We start from the raw sequence: 15721 nt of genomic DNA on the forward strand, positions 1-15721 counted from the left end.
AGGGATGTGAATCTAACTGGTGCTATTTGTAGCTTTCATTTGACTATTGAATGCCCACCTTCAAATGCTGGCTCTTTCATAACCACATTGGTAGATTCTTCAGTAATCTTCATGGACATGACTTCACTTCTTGGACAGGACCTCACTATCCAGACATTCATTATTCTGTGAAACCTTTCTCTCTTCAACTTCGGTGTTCCAGCAGAATAGTTCAGATTCCCTCATGCTGTGGGGCCAGCCCTCTGACACTGGATCCTTGCAGGATGACTCTGGCTTGGCTGCCCTTCTGCAGAGGCTGCTTTGCCCAGCAGTACACTTTTGTACTCTTGCCCCAGCAAACTCTGGAATTATGGGACATTCAAATTACAACCATCTCTCATTTTGAAGAACAATGCTGTTACCTCCACCAGCCTCCAAATGAGACTTAGAATATTCTCTATGTGTGTTCACATGGAGAATATGACATATTTCTTGTCCTCCTAGTCCTCACAGCTCCAACTTTTCTTAAAGGAAGGGAGTAGGAATTGAGGGGAATAACCATAAAGCTCACTACTCCTATAAATTAACATCAAAGGAATTCTTTTTCAATAAAATAATCAATCTAGGCTTCTCTTATTTATGTTGAATTTAGATGAAAGACTAGGAGTCACAGGGTTGGCTGTGCTGTCTCTCAGCAATTCCTGTGGAGGCTGCCCTGGCCCTCTCTCTAATATGTAGGCTCATGGAAGCAATAGAGAGAGTCCAATGTGACACATTATGTTTGTCTTTCCTTAAGGAAATGGCAACCCACTCCAGTGTTCTTGCCTGGAGAATCCCAGGGATGGGGGAGCCTGGTGGGCTGCCATCTATGGGGTCACGCAGAGTCAGACACGACTGAAGTGACTTAGCAGCAGCAGCAAGGACTGCATTTGTAGTCTCTCCAACCTCATATCCCCAATGTCAGAGTTCAGAGTAGAGATGAAATAGACTGTGTGGAATGATAACTGTTTGCTATGTATTATGATATATTTATGATAGAGTCATAGCAATACATTTTGCTACACAAGTAGAGAAGACTTTTTTCCTAATGTCTTTTTGAAGACATTAGGAAATACTGATGAATATGAAATTTTTTTAAAATTATTGATTAGTTTTTAAGGAAAGACATAAAGTTTCCTTCCCTGTTTTCAATAAGCTTATTTTATTGTTTTGTAGAGGAACATAATGTTTTTAATTATCTGCCATAATTTAAAAATATCAAAATTAATATTAATGCTCATATCAAGCCTGTCTGTATTTAAAGCAGGAATGGTCTTAGCTTTAAATAAATAATTATAAAAGTATTTCCAAAAGTTGTTTAGGACCTTTCTTTGTTGAAAGTAAGAGGAGCCCCTTGGATTTAATTTTAGTTGAAAAGAGAGTTTATTATAAAGATGACAGTGGTCATAATGGAACAACAACAACAACAAAAACCTATGTAATGGAACAACAACAACAAAAAAAACTGTAGCTGGATTTCAGGAACACACTGGAACCTGAGATTACTCCAGAATGCTCTGGTGAAGCCCCCAAATTCTCTTCTATTCTGTTTCCCAGCTTTTTCTATTTTGTAGTCCTCATGGTTTAACAGCTACTATTAATAACTTCTGAGTCAACACCTTACTAGTTTCACTGTCCTTAATACTGCTTGCTCTCAGTCTTAATTCCAAATTCCTGTTTGATCAGGTCTCCCAGCTGCCCCCAGTCTAATCAACTGCAGCTGTGCCATTAGATCATGGGGGCGGGGGGTGCATTTCTCAAAAGCAGGGATGGGTGACTGGACTTCTAACCTAAGAGATAATAACTAGGACAGATATTTCAAATGTTTAATTCTTTATTTCAGGAAAACTTTCAAGATTTTGGCAATCGATTTAGCTATTGAGAAGAGACATTATTCACTCTGTTATTCTGACATGATTTATATTCTATTCAAAGATTGAAGGATCTTCTTGCTTCTTAATAGGGAAACTTCACTGTTATAACTTAACTGTTACTTATAACATTAGTTTCAGTCCCTGGTTGCTGTTCTGTTTGAAATCAGAGGAGAGAAATAACAACAACATCTCTAAGTATAAATGAATCATAAAATCAGATTTTAAATTCAACCAAACTCCAAACTTATTGGGCTTCTTTTCTGATCATAATTTGTTAGCGAATTCAGGAGGTGTCTAATCAGAAATTACATTTGACTCAGAAAAAGCTAAGACAATGATTATTTTTCATTTGAGGATATACACATTATAATCATGTGGCCATTCTGGCAATGATCTAATCTCTTTTAAATTAAATTATCTCTATGATTTTTTAATTTTAAATTTATTTCTTTTTAAATTGAAGGATAATTGCTTTACAGAATTTTGTTGTTTTCTGTCAAACCTCAACATGAATCAGACATAGGTATACATATATCCCCTCCCTCTTGAGCCTCCCTCCCATTTCCCTCCCCATCCCACCCCTCTAGGTTGAGCCCCTGTTTTGGTTTCCTGAGCTATACAGCAAATTCCCGTTGGTTATCTATTTTACATATGGTAATGTAAGTTTCCATGTTACTCTCTCCAAACATCTCAGGCTCTATGATTTTTAAAACACTATTGAACAGGCTTCTCCTTTGTATTACCATATTGATTTCTGTGGAACACTTTTATTTTACTTCCTCCAAATTGTTTTTTAACATGCCTTGTGTTTTTTCCTCCCCTGCTATACAGATATTCACAGGGCACTTAATTCTAGTAATTCTAGTATATACCAAGGAAATAATGGATTCCAGGGCCTTGGGAGTGAAAGAGTTCAGACGAAGGGGGAAGGCTGGGGAAGAAATAAAGGATACTGTGGGTAGTTGAAGGCAAGTATGGAGTTCTTGCCATTCACAGTAGAGCTCATTCCCATAATTAAAATTTCCTTTTTTCATTTTTCAGGCAAACATGGCAAAGGCAGGATAATCTTAGAAGGTATGAAGTTCTGAGTCATTTTTATAGAAAGCTGCGACCACAGGGGCACACAATTCTAACAAAATCTTATTTATATTTACAGAGTCATAAATAATATTTAAGTTTAATGAAGCAGCTGTGTATTTGTTTATTTCCATTGGTGCCACCAACAAGATGCAGTTTTATGTTGAGACTGCTAAACTCCCTTTAACTGCTAAACCCACAACATACAGAACACCCATAATTTGTTAAATGTGGAACTGAATATACAATACCTTCTAGAGTCTTTATGTTTCTGAACACTCATTTTAGGCCTAAAATAAATAGCAATGAAGCCAAACACTGCTCCGCTTGCTGAATGTAACTTGTTTGGATAGCCAGCTATTTTAACTAAATCTTTGCTTTCAAGTTGGAAGGTATTCCTCGTTATGGTGAATTTAGAGGAGTAGAGACTGGCAAGGAGATTGTTATTTGGACTTTAAGTGTTATTTGGCCTGGTTTTACAATTTTTATCTTCCTCTATTCCTCAGTATTCCCAAGTGAGCAGCCTGAAATTCATTAGAACACAAGTTGTGGCTCATTGTTCCAACCCACTTTTGTTTTTTAATTTTAGGTGAGATCAATTTGACCTATTTACACTATGGGGCATCTGTCACTCTAGATGAAAATCCTAGATAAGAAAGAATGAATCAGACTATGGGAGGTAGACCAAGATTTGATGGAGTTTTCTTGAGGTCAAGAAAACAAAGCCTCTCCCTAGCAAGGGGGGTAGGAAAGTGGGAAGGAGGAAATTGGACTTTTCTTGGAATGGAAAAGAGTGGGAATTCCTCTTCTGTCTGGTTTTGACTCAGAGCCCTGGGGAAACTTAAAGCAGTTTCAGTGGAACAGGGTGAGCCAGGAGCTGGAGAGTTCTGTATGCCAGTGGCAGCCCAGCAATTGTGCCCGCACTAGGACCCACATCCACCATGGGATGCCACAAAGAAACTGGTTGTGGGCAAATTTCTGGCAAAGTAGGCCAGTGGGCGAAAGTGAAAGTGAAAGTTGCTCAGTCGTGTCCGACTCTCTGCAACTCCATGGATAGTCCATGGAATTCTCCAGGCAAGAATACTGGAGTGGGTAGCCATTCCTTTCTCCAGGGCATCTTCCCAACCCAGGGATTGAACCCAGGTCTCTCACATTGCAGGCAGATTCTTTACCAGCTGAGCCACTAGGGAAGCCCAATGGGTACATAAGTAAATCTGAAAATAACTGGGACATAGCCAAAGACTATTTGACTATTTGCTTTGATATGTAAAGATTCTTTTATCTTTATAAATATATATATATATATATATATATATCAGTTTCCATAGATTCTTTAGCCTAGAGCTATTAGGTAACCACAGTCCAAAATCCTCCCTGGATTGTTCCCCACTTTGGTGAACACCTTTGGTGCAGCATCATTTTGATTCAGGCTAGATTCTATACTTTATTTCAAATGCTTTCTACCCTTAGTAAGCTTGTAATCTTTGAAATCCTATAAAAACTACACTGCATATATGTAATAGATTAGAAGAGAACATTAATAATGAAAAACTTATGCAGGAAAATTCCTTTAAAATATTTGTATACAATAGCTGTGATGGCCCATTAAAACTATGGTTTCACAGAAAAGACCCTGAATAGCCAAAGCAATTTCTTCAGAAAGAAAAACTTTATTGGAGGAATCAGGCTCCCTGATTTCAGAATATACTATAAAGCTACAGTAATCAAAGCAAGTTGGTACTAGCACAAAAAAAATTATACATCAGTGGAACAGGATAAAAAGTCCAAAGATAAACCCATACACATATGGTCAACTGAACTATATTACAAAGGAAGCAAGAATACACATTGCAATAAAGACAACCTCTTTAGTAACTGGTGCTGGGAAAGTTTGACAGCTACATGTTAAAAGAATGAAATTAAGACATTCTCTAATAGAATAGTAATAGAAAAAATATTTTTCTAATAGTAATAGAAAAAATAAACTCAAAATGGATTAAAGACCTAAATTTAAGACCATATACTATAAATTCTTAGAGGAAAACATAGGAAGAATATTCTTTGACATGAATTGCAGCAATATCTTTTTTGATCTATGTCCTTAATGAAAATAAAAACAAAAACAGACAAATGGGACCTAGTTAAATTTTAAAACTTTGTACAGCAAAAGAAACCATAGACAAAACAAAAAGACAGCCGCCGAATGGGAGAAAAAATTTGCAAATGAAGCAATTGACAAGTGATTAATCTCCAAAATATACAAACTCATACAGCTCAATATAAAAAAAAAACACTACAACCCAATCAGAAAATGGGCAGAAATTCTAAAAGAAGACAGATGGCCAAAAAGCATATGAAAAGATGTTAAACATCACTAATTATTAGAGAAATGCAAATCAAAACTATAATGAGGTATCACCTCACACTGATCAGAATGGCCAATGTCAAAAAATCTATAAACAATAAATACTAGAGAGATTATAGAGAACAATGAACCCTCCTCCACCATTGGTGGGAATGTAAACTGGTATAACCATTATGAAGAATAGTATAAAGGTTTCTTTAAAAAACTACATCTATGGGGTTGCACAGAGTCGGACACGACTAAAGCGACTTAGCAGCAGCAGCAGAAATACCACATGGTTCAGCAATACTGCTCTGGGCATATCCCAGATAAAACTATAATTTGAAAAAATACATGCACCCCAATGTTCATTGCAGCATTATTTATAATAGCCAAGACATGGAAGCAACCTAAATGTCCATAGGAGAAGGAAATGGCAACTCATTCCAGTACTCTTGCCTGGAAAATCCCACGGTTGGAGAATCCTGGTAGGCTACAGTCTATGGGGTTGCAGAGTCAGACATGACTGAGAGACTTCACTTCACTTCACTTCAAAGATAAAGAAGATGTGGTGTTATATATGTATGAAATTTTGCTCCATGAAATATTGCTCAGTCATTGAAAGAGAATAAAAATAATTCCATTTGCAGCAACATGGATAGACCTAGAGATTGTCATACCTAGTGAAGTAAGTCAGACAAAGGCAAATATGATAATACTTATAGGTGGAATTTTAAAAAAATGATACAAATGAGCTTATTTACAAACCAGAAATAGAGTAATAGATGTAGAAAACAAACCTATGGATACCAAGGGGAAAGGAGTGATAAACTGGAAGATTGGAATTAACATATACACACTACTATATATAAAATAGATAACTAATAAGGACCTACTATATAGCTCCCTGGTGGCTCAGACAGTAAAGCGTCTGTCTACAATGCAGAAGACCTGGGTTCGATCTCTGGGTCGGGAAGATTCCCTGGAGAAGGAAATGGCAACCCACTCCAGTACTCTTGCCTAGAAAATCCCATGGACAGAGGAGCCTGGTGCAGGCTACTGTCCATGGGGTTCAAAGAGTTGGACATGACTGAGCGACTTCACTTACTTATTGGGTCCCCTGGTGGCTCAGACGGTAAAGCGTCTGCCTGCAATGTGGGAGACTTGGGTTCAATTCCTGGGTTGGGAAGATCCCCTGGAGAAAGAAATGGCAATCCATTCCAGCACTCTTGCCTGGAAAATCCCATGGACGGAGGAGCCTGATAGGCTACAGTCCATGGGGTCGCAAAGAGTCGGACACGACTGAGCGACTTCATGTTCACTTTCATATAGCACAGGGAACCTTATTCAACACTATCTAATAACCTATGTTGGAAAAGAATCTTAAAAAAGTGGATATATGTATATGTATAACTAATTCGCTTTGCTGTACACCTGAAATTGACATAACTTTGTAAATCAACTATATTCCAATGATATTTTTAAATTTGTTGTTTCAAAGAATATTTGGTGGCTGGGAGAAAGTAAGCGAGACAAAAAGCAGGATACAATTTGTATGTAGAGTACAATTCCAATTTCTAAATGAATATTATACATTCATAGGAAAGAAGTTGTTAGTATTGGTTCTTGTTCAGTTGTACAATTAAATTAATTTTTATTTTTTCTTCATGTTTTTGCAGTTTGCAATTTTTAATAATAAATTTACTCTCACCACTAAAAGTTATTTCTATAAATGTAGTTTTATAGACTCAAATATATGTATTCCTGACTGGAAAAAGTGGGAAAAATAAATACACAAAAGCAGATCTAAGAAGGAATTCTACCATTTAAATGGGATAGCAGAATTATGGTTGACTTCTTAGTTTCTCAATTTCCTTTCCAAGTCATTACACTTTTTTATAATCAGATCAGATCAGTTCCTCAGTTATGTTCGACTGTTTGTGACCCCATGAATCGCAGCACGCCAGGCCTCCCTGTCCATCACCAACTCCCAGAGTTCACTCAGACTCACGTCCATCGAGTCAGTGATGCCATCCAGCCATCTCATCCTCTGTCGTCCCCTTCTCCTCCTGCCCCCAATCTCTCCCAGCATCAGAGTCTTTCCAATGAGTCAACTCTTCGCATGAGGGGGCCAAAGTACTGGAGTTTCAGCTTTAGCATCATTCCTTCCAAAGAAATCCCAGGGCTGATCTCCTTCAGAATGGACTGCTTGGATCTCCTTGCAGTCCAAGGGACTCTCAAGAGTCTACTCCAACACCACAGTTCAAAAGCATCAATTCTTCAGTGCTCAGCCTTCTTCACAGTCCAACTCGCACATCCACACATGACCACAGGAAAAACCATAGCCTTGACTAGATGAACCTTTGTTGGCAAAGTAATGTCTCTGCTTTTGAATATGCTATCTAGGTTGGTCATAACTTTTCTTTCAAGGAGTAAGCGTCTTTTAATTTCATGGCTGCAGTCACCATCTGCAGTGATTTTGGAGCCCAGAAAAATTAAGTCTGACACTGTTTCCACTGTTTCCCCATCTATTTCCCATGAAGTGATAGGACCGGATGCCATGATCTTCGTTTTCTGAATGTTGAGCTTTAAGCCAACTTTTTCACTCTCCACTTTCACTTTCATCAAGAGGCTTTTGAGTTCCTCTTCACTTTCTGCCATAAGGGTGGTGTCATCTGCATATCTGAGGTTCTTGATATTTCTCCCAGCAATCTTGATTCCAGCTTGTGTTTCTTCCAGTCCAGCATTTCTCATGGTGTACTCTGCATATAAGTTAAATAAACAGGCTGACAATATACAGCCTTGACGAACTCCTTTTCCTATTTGGAACCGGTCTATTGTCCCATGTACAGTTCTAACTGTTGCTTCCTGACCTGCATACAGGTTTCTCAAGAGGCAGGTCAGGTGGTCTGGTATTCCCTTCTCTTTCAGAATTTTCCATAGTTTATTGTGATCCACACAGTCAAAGGCTTTGGCATAGTCAATAAAGCAGAAATAGATATTTTTCTGGAACTCTCTTGCTTTTTTCTTGATCCAGCGGATGTTGGCAATTTGATCTCTGGTTCCTCTGCCTTTTCTAAAACCAGCTTGAACATCAGGAATTTCACGATTCACATATTGCTGAAGTCTGGCTTGGAGAATTTTGAGCATTACTTTACTAGCATGTGAGATGAGTGCAATTGTGCGGTAGTTTGAGCATTCTTTGGCATTGCCTTTCTTTGGGATTGGAATGAAAACTGACCTTTTCCAGTCCTGTGGCCACAGCTGAGTTTTCCCAATTTGCTGGCATATTGAGTGCAGCACTTTCACAGCATCATCTTTCAGGATTTGAAATAGCTCCACTGGAATTCATCACCTCCACTAGCTTTGTTCATAGTGATGCTTTCTAAGGCCCACTTGACTTCACATTCCAGAATGTCTGGCTCTTGGTCAGTGATCACACCATCATGATTATCTGGGTCGTGAAGATCTTTTTTGTACAGTTCTTCTGTGTATTCTTGCCACCTCTTCTTAATATCTTCTGCTTCTGTTAGGTCCATACCATTTCTGTCCTTTATCAAGCCCATCTTTGCATGAAATGTTCCTTTGGTATCTCTGATTTTCTTGAAGAGATCCCTAGTCTTTCCCATTCTGTTGTTTTCCTCTATTTCTTTGCATTAATCACTGAAGAAGGCTTTCTTATCTCTTCTTGCTATTCTTTGGAACTCTGCATTCAGATGTTTGTATCTTTCCTTTTCTCCTTTGCTTTTCGCTTCTCTTCTTTTCACAGCTATGTAACTCATATAAGTGGAATCATATAGCATTTGCCTTTTAGTGACTGGTTAATTTCGCTTAGCAGAATGTCCTCAGAATTCGTCGATGTGGTGATATATGTCAGAAATTCCTTCCTTTTTAAGGAGGCAAGAATGCACAATGGAGAGAGTCTCTTCAACAGGTCGTGCTGGGAAAACTAGACAGTTACATGTAAAAGAATAAAATTAGAATATTCCCTCACATCACATGTAAAAATAAACTCAAAATGGATCAAGGCCTAAATGTTAGACATGAAACCATAAAAATCCTAGAAAAGAATATAAGCAGTTCACTCTTTGTAAATCATAGCGGTATTTTTGGTTGGGGTTTTTTTTTTGGGGGGGGGTGGGGGTGGGGGGCGGGTCTGTCTCCTAAGGCAAAAGAAACAAAAGCAAAAATAAATAATACCAAATTAAGTTTAGAAGCTTTTTCACAACTAAGGAAACCATCAACAAAATTTAAAAATAGCTCCACTGAATGGGATAAAATATTTGCAAATAATATAACCTACAAGTCTTCTCTGGTGGCTCAGTGGTAAAGAATCCACCTGCCAATGCAGAAGATACAAGATATGTGGGTTCAATTCCTGCATTGGGAAGATCCCTTGGAGAAGGAAATGGCAACCCACCCTAGTATTCTTGCCTGGAAAATTCCATGAACAGAGAAATCTTTCGAGCTAGAGTTCATAGGGTCGCAAAGTGTTAGACATGCCTGAGTGACTGAGCTATAAGGGGTTAATAGCCAAAATATATAAACATCTCATACAACTCAATATCAAAAATAAATAACTCAATTAAAAATGGGCAGAAGACCTGAAGAGACATCTTCCCAAAGAATATATACAATCACAAGAAAAAATGATCCATAGCACTAATCCTCAGCAGAGTGCAAATCAAAATGACAATGAGATAACACTTTACATCTGTCAGAATGGCTGTCATCAAAAATGTCTACAAATAACAAATATTGGGGGGCATATGGAAAAAAGAACCCTAGTACCTTGTTGATGAGATTGTAGATTGGTGAGACCAGTATGAGAAACAGTGTGGAAACTTTTTAAGAAACTAAAATAGAATTACCATATGATCCAGCAATTCCACTCCTGAATATATATCTGAAAAAAATAAAAAAAGAAAAACAGTAATTCAGAAGGATACACAAACCCCAGTGTTCACAGTAGCTTTATTGACAATAGCCAAGATATGCAAGAAACCCAAGTGCCCATCAACTTATGAATGCATAGAGAACCTGTTATACATATAGAATAGAATATTACTTAACCATTAAAAAAAGAAATTCTACCATTTGCAACAATATGGATGGGCCTAGAGGGTATTAAGCTTAGTGAAACAAGTCAGATAAAGACAAATACTCTGTTATCACTTATACGTGGAATCCCTGAATATTCATTGGAAGAACTGATGCTGAAACTGAAGCTCCAATACTGATGCAAAGAGCAGACTCATTGGAAAAGACTCTGATGCTGGGAGAGATTGAAAGCAGGAGGAGAAGGGAACAGAGGATGAAATGGTTAGATGACATCACTGACTCAATGGACATGTTTGAATAAACTCCAGGAGATGGTGAAGGACAGGGAAGCCTGGAATGCTGCAGTCCATAGGATCACAAAGAGTTGGACATGACTTAGTGACTGAACAACAACAACAAAAATAAAACAATGAATATAACAAAACAGAAACAGATTCACCAATACACAGAGAAATCTAGTGATTACCAGTAGGGAGAAGGAAGTGGGGAGGAGCAAAATAAGGGATAGGCAACTGAGAGATACAAACAAGCTGTTATTTTATAATAACTTTAAATGGAGTATAATCTATAAAAATCTTGAATTACTATATTGTATACCTGAAACTAATACAATATTGTAAATCAACTATACTTCTATTTTAGAAAAACAGAATTTCTTTCCTTTTTAAGGCTGAATAAGATTCTATTAAATGTATATACCACATTTTCTTTATCCTTTCATCAGTCCACTGATGGACACTTCCACCTTTTGGCTATTATGAATGATGCTGCTATGAACATGGATGTACAGATACCTGTTTAAGTTCCTGCTTTCAATTCTCTGGGGTCTAGAAATATATCTGCCAGATCATAAAGTACCTCTATGTTTAATTTTTTGAGGAACCACAATACTCTTGATAGCTTACAGTGAACGGTGTTAGATTCGTGATCTCTAAAGAAAATAATTTAGCTTCAGGACCAGAGATGAGGCTTCAGGCACTCAGAGCTTCATGTGGCAAAAGTTTTATTACAGTGAAAAAGGTCTGTCTGACCTAGACAGAAGAGGGCAGAGAGTGCCCCACTCACTAGTTTGGGTGGAGCTAAAACCCCACTTTTTCAGTTGGTTACTGACAATAGAAAGGTCTTACCAGACTCACTCTCAAATACATCTTAAGATAATAGTATTAGTCAGAAGGTTCTTGTTAAGAAGGAGAAACATGTCCTTGAGCAAGATACATCTTCGTTAAATAATCATTAGCACAGAGCTTAAGGGAAAACATATCCTTGAGCAAGATTAGTTGCTTTGTTGTGTAATCATTAGCTCTGGGGTTAAATAAAGTTGGTCTTAGGATTTATTGTTGCCATAACAGCTCAGAGCTTAAGAAAAAAATGTCTTATGTGACTAAGACAAAGGAATGTAGGGAAAAAATGTTGCTCCTTTCTCCTCCTCGAGGGCCCCAGACCACTTTCTCCTCCTAGAGGGTCCCAGACTCCTTATCAACCGACCTAAGAATTAACTCTCTCACTCTTTTCCATTGCAGCTATACCATCCCATTTCATTTGAAAAGTTTTCTATTCCAAATCAAAATCAGGTCCTTCATCTCAACATCTTATTCCACTTTTGGTGACAATCCAGCCTTTGTATGTTCCAGCCCCGGTTATCTATGTGATGAGACCGAGGTAGGGAACAAAGGTTGAATGTGGATGAAACCTAGTTCTATTTCTACTGCCACTAATTCACACAACTATTAAGCAAGAAACAAGAACCCACACAGGTGTCCTGAAGTTTAACTAGAAATCACAGGAAGTTAGAGTGATAAAATAAGCAAATTTGAATACACCAGACTTCGCACATCAAACGCACATTTTTTAGCCTCAAAGGAATCATTCCAGCTGAGTAAGATCATACTGTTATTTCATAATATCTGTTTCATTCCTCTTTTTTTTTGTAATCATTTCAAAAATTTAAATTTAATTACTAAACACCAATTACTGAATAAGAACAAACAGATTAAAAGAACTGAGGACTTAGAGAAAAGGTAAGATTCTTTCCTTTGTGAGAAATGCATAATAGCTATTGCTTTATCATTTTTCTGCACAGCAGCTCTTCCTCCATCCCCCTATTCTCTTTCTGATCATCAGGATGTGGCAACCATAAGGTGTACAGTTCGGACTGTCTAAAAAGCCCACATAGTTGACTGACAGGCTCCAGCAGCTGCACTTTGGGATCCACCATTGTATTTATACCGAGACCATGCTTCCTCCAGGCTGTTTGCAGCCAATGACTGAGCATGATGGGGATCTAGAGCTGGGACAGTCCTGCCTGGATGTAGTACTTTTCCAATGACAATCTTCTTGGGAATTCTCTATTTGCTTGGTGAAGACTCTCAGAACCATGCAGTGGCCTGAGGCTCTTCCTAATCGTCCATCCTTCCTTCTCTTCTTTCACAAACATTAGGCCTGTATTACAGCCTGAAGGGTCTCCTCAACTACTTCTGCTTCCTTTCAGTTTATCTTTTATGGGCATTTTCCCCAATAAATCTCTTGGAAATCTAATCTCATCTTGGCATCTGCTTCTAAGAGAAGGAACTGAGGCAAGGACAGAATCTGGGGGTTCCAATTATCACCTGTGGCCTCAGTGATTGGTCAAAGGGGTGAACCTTTGATTGGCCTGCATAGGACCAATCAGAATATTTTGCTGGGGATTAGTCAATTTCAAACAGGTGGGAGCAGAGGATTCCCAGAAAGTAAGGCAATAAACTCACATTCCTCTGAGGCCATGGTTCCTGGCAGAGGAAATTGTGTCTATAGTTGCAAAGAATGAGGTCAATATTATAGAGTAAAAGAAAGGAGTGAAAGGTTTGGGAGTGGAGTGGTAGGACATGAGGAGATGCAGATTCTGAAATCCAGAGACCAGCATGACCCATCATATTTGATCATGTGAGTCAGTAAGTTTTCTGTTTTAATTGGGTTTTGATCCCTTGTGACCTAAGAGTCCTAGTTATGTGATTCCCTTGGTTAGCATCTTTCCATGGCTTCCACTGATTTTAGGATAAAACCCAAACTTGTAATACTACAACATTTTATTTTAAAGTTTCCAAACCTAGTGAAAATTTGTCAGAATAATAAAATATGCTGCATCTAAATTCATCAATTATTAGTACTCTGCTACATTGGTTTTATCTCCTTCTCTTTCTATATACATATAATTTTGGATGAATAATTTGAGAACTGAATTAGTCAGAGACATCTAATATTTCACCCCTAAATACATTTAAAGGCATTTTCCTATATAACCATGATACAATTGTCACATTAAGAAAATTTAGCCTTGATACAGCATAGAATCTGAATTCAAATTATCCTAATTATCCCAATAATGTCATTTATAGTTATTGCTGTTGGTGGTAGGTTTTTTCTTAAAATCAAGATCCAGTTAAGGATTCAGTCAGTCAGGCACTCAGTCGTGTCCTACTCTGCGACCCCATGGACTGCAGCATACCAGGCCTCCCTGTCCATCACCGACTCCCAGAGTTTACTCAAACTCGTGTCCATTAAGTCAGTGATGCCATCCAACCATCTCATCCTCGGTCGTCCCCTTCTCTTCTCGCCTTCAATCTTTCCCAGCATCAGGGTCTTTTCAAATGAGTCAACTCTTCGCATCAGGTGGCCAAAATATTGGAGTTTGATTTAGTTTGATTTAGAACATTTCCTTCATATTTTTCTGTCTTTCAACCCCTTGATATATTTTTTTTAAGAATCCAAAAAACCTCGAATAGCCAAAGCGATCTTGAGAAAGAAGAATGGAACTGGAGGAATCAACCTACCTGACTTCAGGCTCTACTACAAAGCCACAGTTATCAAGACAGTATGGTACTGGCACAAAGACAGAAATATAGATCAATGGAACAAAATAGAAAGCCCAGAGATAAATCCACGCACATATGGACACCTTATCTTTGACAAAGGAGGCAAGAATATAAATGGATTAAAGACAATCTCTTTAACAAGTGGTGCTGGGAAATCTGGTCAACCACTTGTAAAAGAATGAAACTAGAACACTTTCTAACACCATACACAAAAATAAACTCAAAATGGATTAAAGATCTCAACGTAAGACCAGAAACTATAAAACTCCTAGAGGAGAACATAGGCAAAACACTCTCTGACATACATCACAGCAGGATCCTCTATGACCCACCTCCCAGAATATTGGAAATAAAAGCAAAAATAAACAAATGGGACCTAATTAACCTTAAAAGCTTCTGCACATCAAAGGAAACTATTAGCAAGGTGAAAAGACAGCCTTCAGAATGGGAGAAGATAATAGCAAATGAAGCAACTGACAAACAACTAATCTCGAGAATATACAAGCAACTCCTACAGCTCAACTCCAGAAAAATAAATGACCCAATCAAAAAATGGGCCAAAGAACTAAATAGACATTTCTCCAAAGAAGACATCCAGATGGCTAACAAACACATGAAAAGATGCTCAACATCACTCATTATCAGAGAAATGCAAATCAAAACCACTATGAGGTACCATTTCACACCAGTCAGAATGGCTGCGATCCAAAAGTCTACAAGTAATAAATGCTGGAGAGGGTGTGGAGAAAAGGGAACCCTCTTGCACTGTTGGTGGGAATGCAAACTAGTACAGCCACTATGGAGAACAGTGTGGAGATTCCTTAAAAAACTGGAAATAGACACGCCTTATGATCCAGCAATCCCACTGCTGGGCATACACACTGAGAAAACCAGAAGGGAAAGAGACACGAGTACCCCAATGTTCATCGCAGCACTGTTTATAATAGCCAGGACATGGAAGCAACCTAGATGTCCATCAGCAGATGAATGGATAAGAAAGCTGTGGTACATATACACAATGGAGTATTATTCAGCCATTAAAAAGAATACATTTGAATCAGTTCTAATGAGGTGGATGAAACTGGAGCCTATTATACAGAGGGAAGTAAGCCAGAAAGAAAAACACCAATACAGTATACTAACACATATATATGGAATTTAGAAAGATGGTAACAATAACCCTGTGTACGAGACAGCAAAAGAGACACTGATGTATAGAACAGTCTTATGGACTCTGTGGGAGAGGGAGAGGGTGGGAAGATTTGGGAGAATGGCATTGAAACATGTAAAATATCATGTATGAAATGAGTTGCCAGTCCAGGTTCGATGCATGATACTGGATGCTTGGGGCTGGTGCACTGGGACGACCCAGAGGGATGGAATGGGGAGGGAGGAGGGAGGAGGGTTCAGGATGGGGAACACATGTATACCTGTGGCGGATTCATTTTGATATTTGGCAAAACTAATACAGTTATGTAAAGTTAAAAATAAAATAAAAT

General features: G+C 38.2%; 1 long non-coding RNA gene across 1 annotated transcript; it reads right to left on the bottom strand.

Annotated features, from left to right (window-relative positions):
- Positions 1-9029: 9029 nt before the first annotated feature.
- Positions 9030-11434, bottom strand: LOC129645022 (uncharacterized). Its single transcript, XR_008711124.1, has 3 exons — positions 11280-11434; positions 10105-10219; positions 9030-9262 (listed from the first exon to the last, which is right to left on the bottom strand). It is a non-coding gene; the product is annotated as an uncharacterized LOC129645022 (long non-coding RNA).
- Between the last annotated feature and the right edge of the window lie 4287 nt (positions 11435-15721).

Source organism: Bubalus kerabau, chromosome 2 (genome assembly GCF_029407905.1).
Source record: "Bubalus kerabau isolate K-KA32 ecotype Philippines breed swamp buffalo chromosome 2, PCC_UOA_SB_1v2, whole genome shotgun sequence".
NCBI lineage: Eukaryota > Metazoa > Chordata > Mammalia > Artiodactyla > Bovidae > Bubalus > Bubalus kerabau.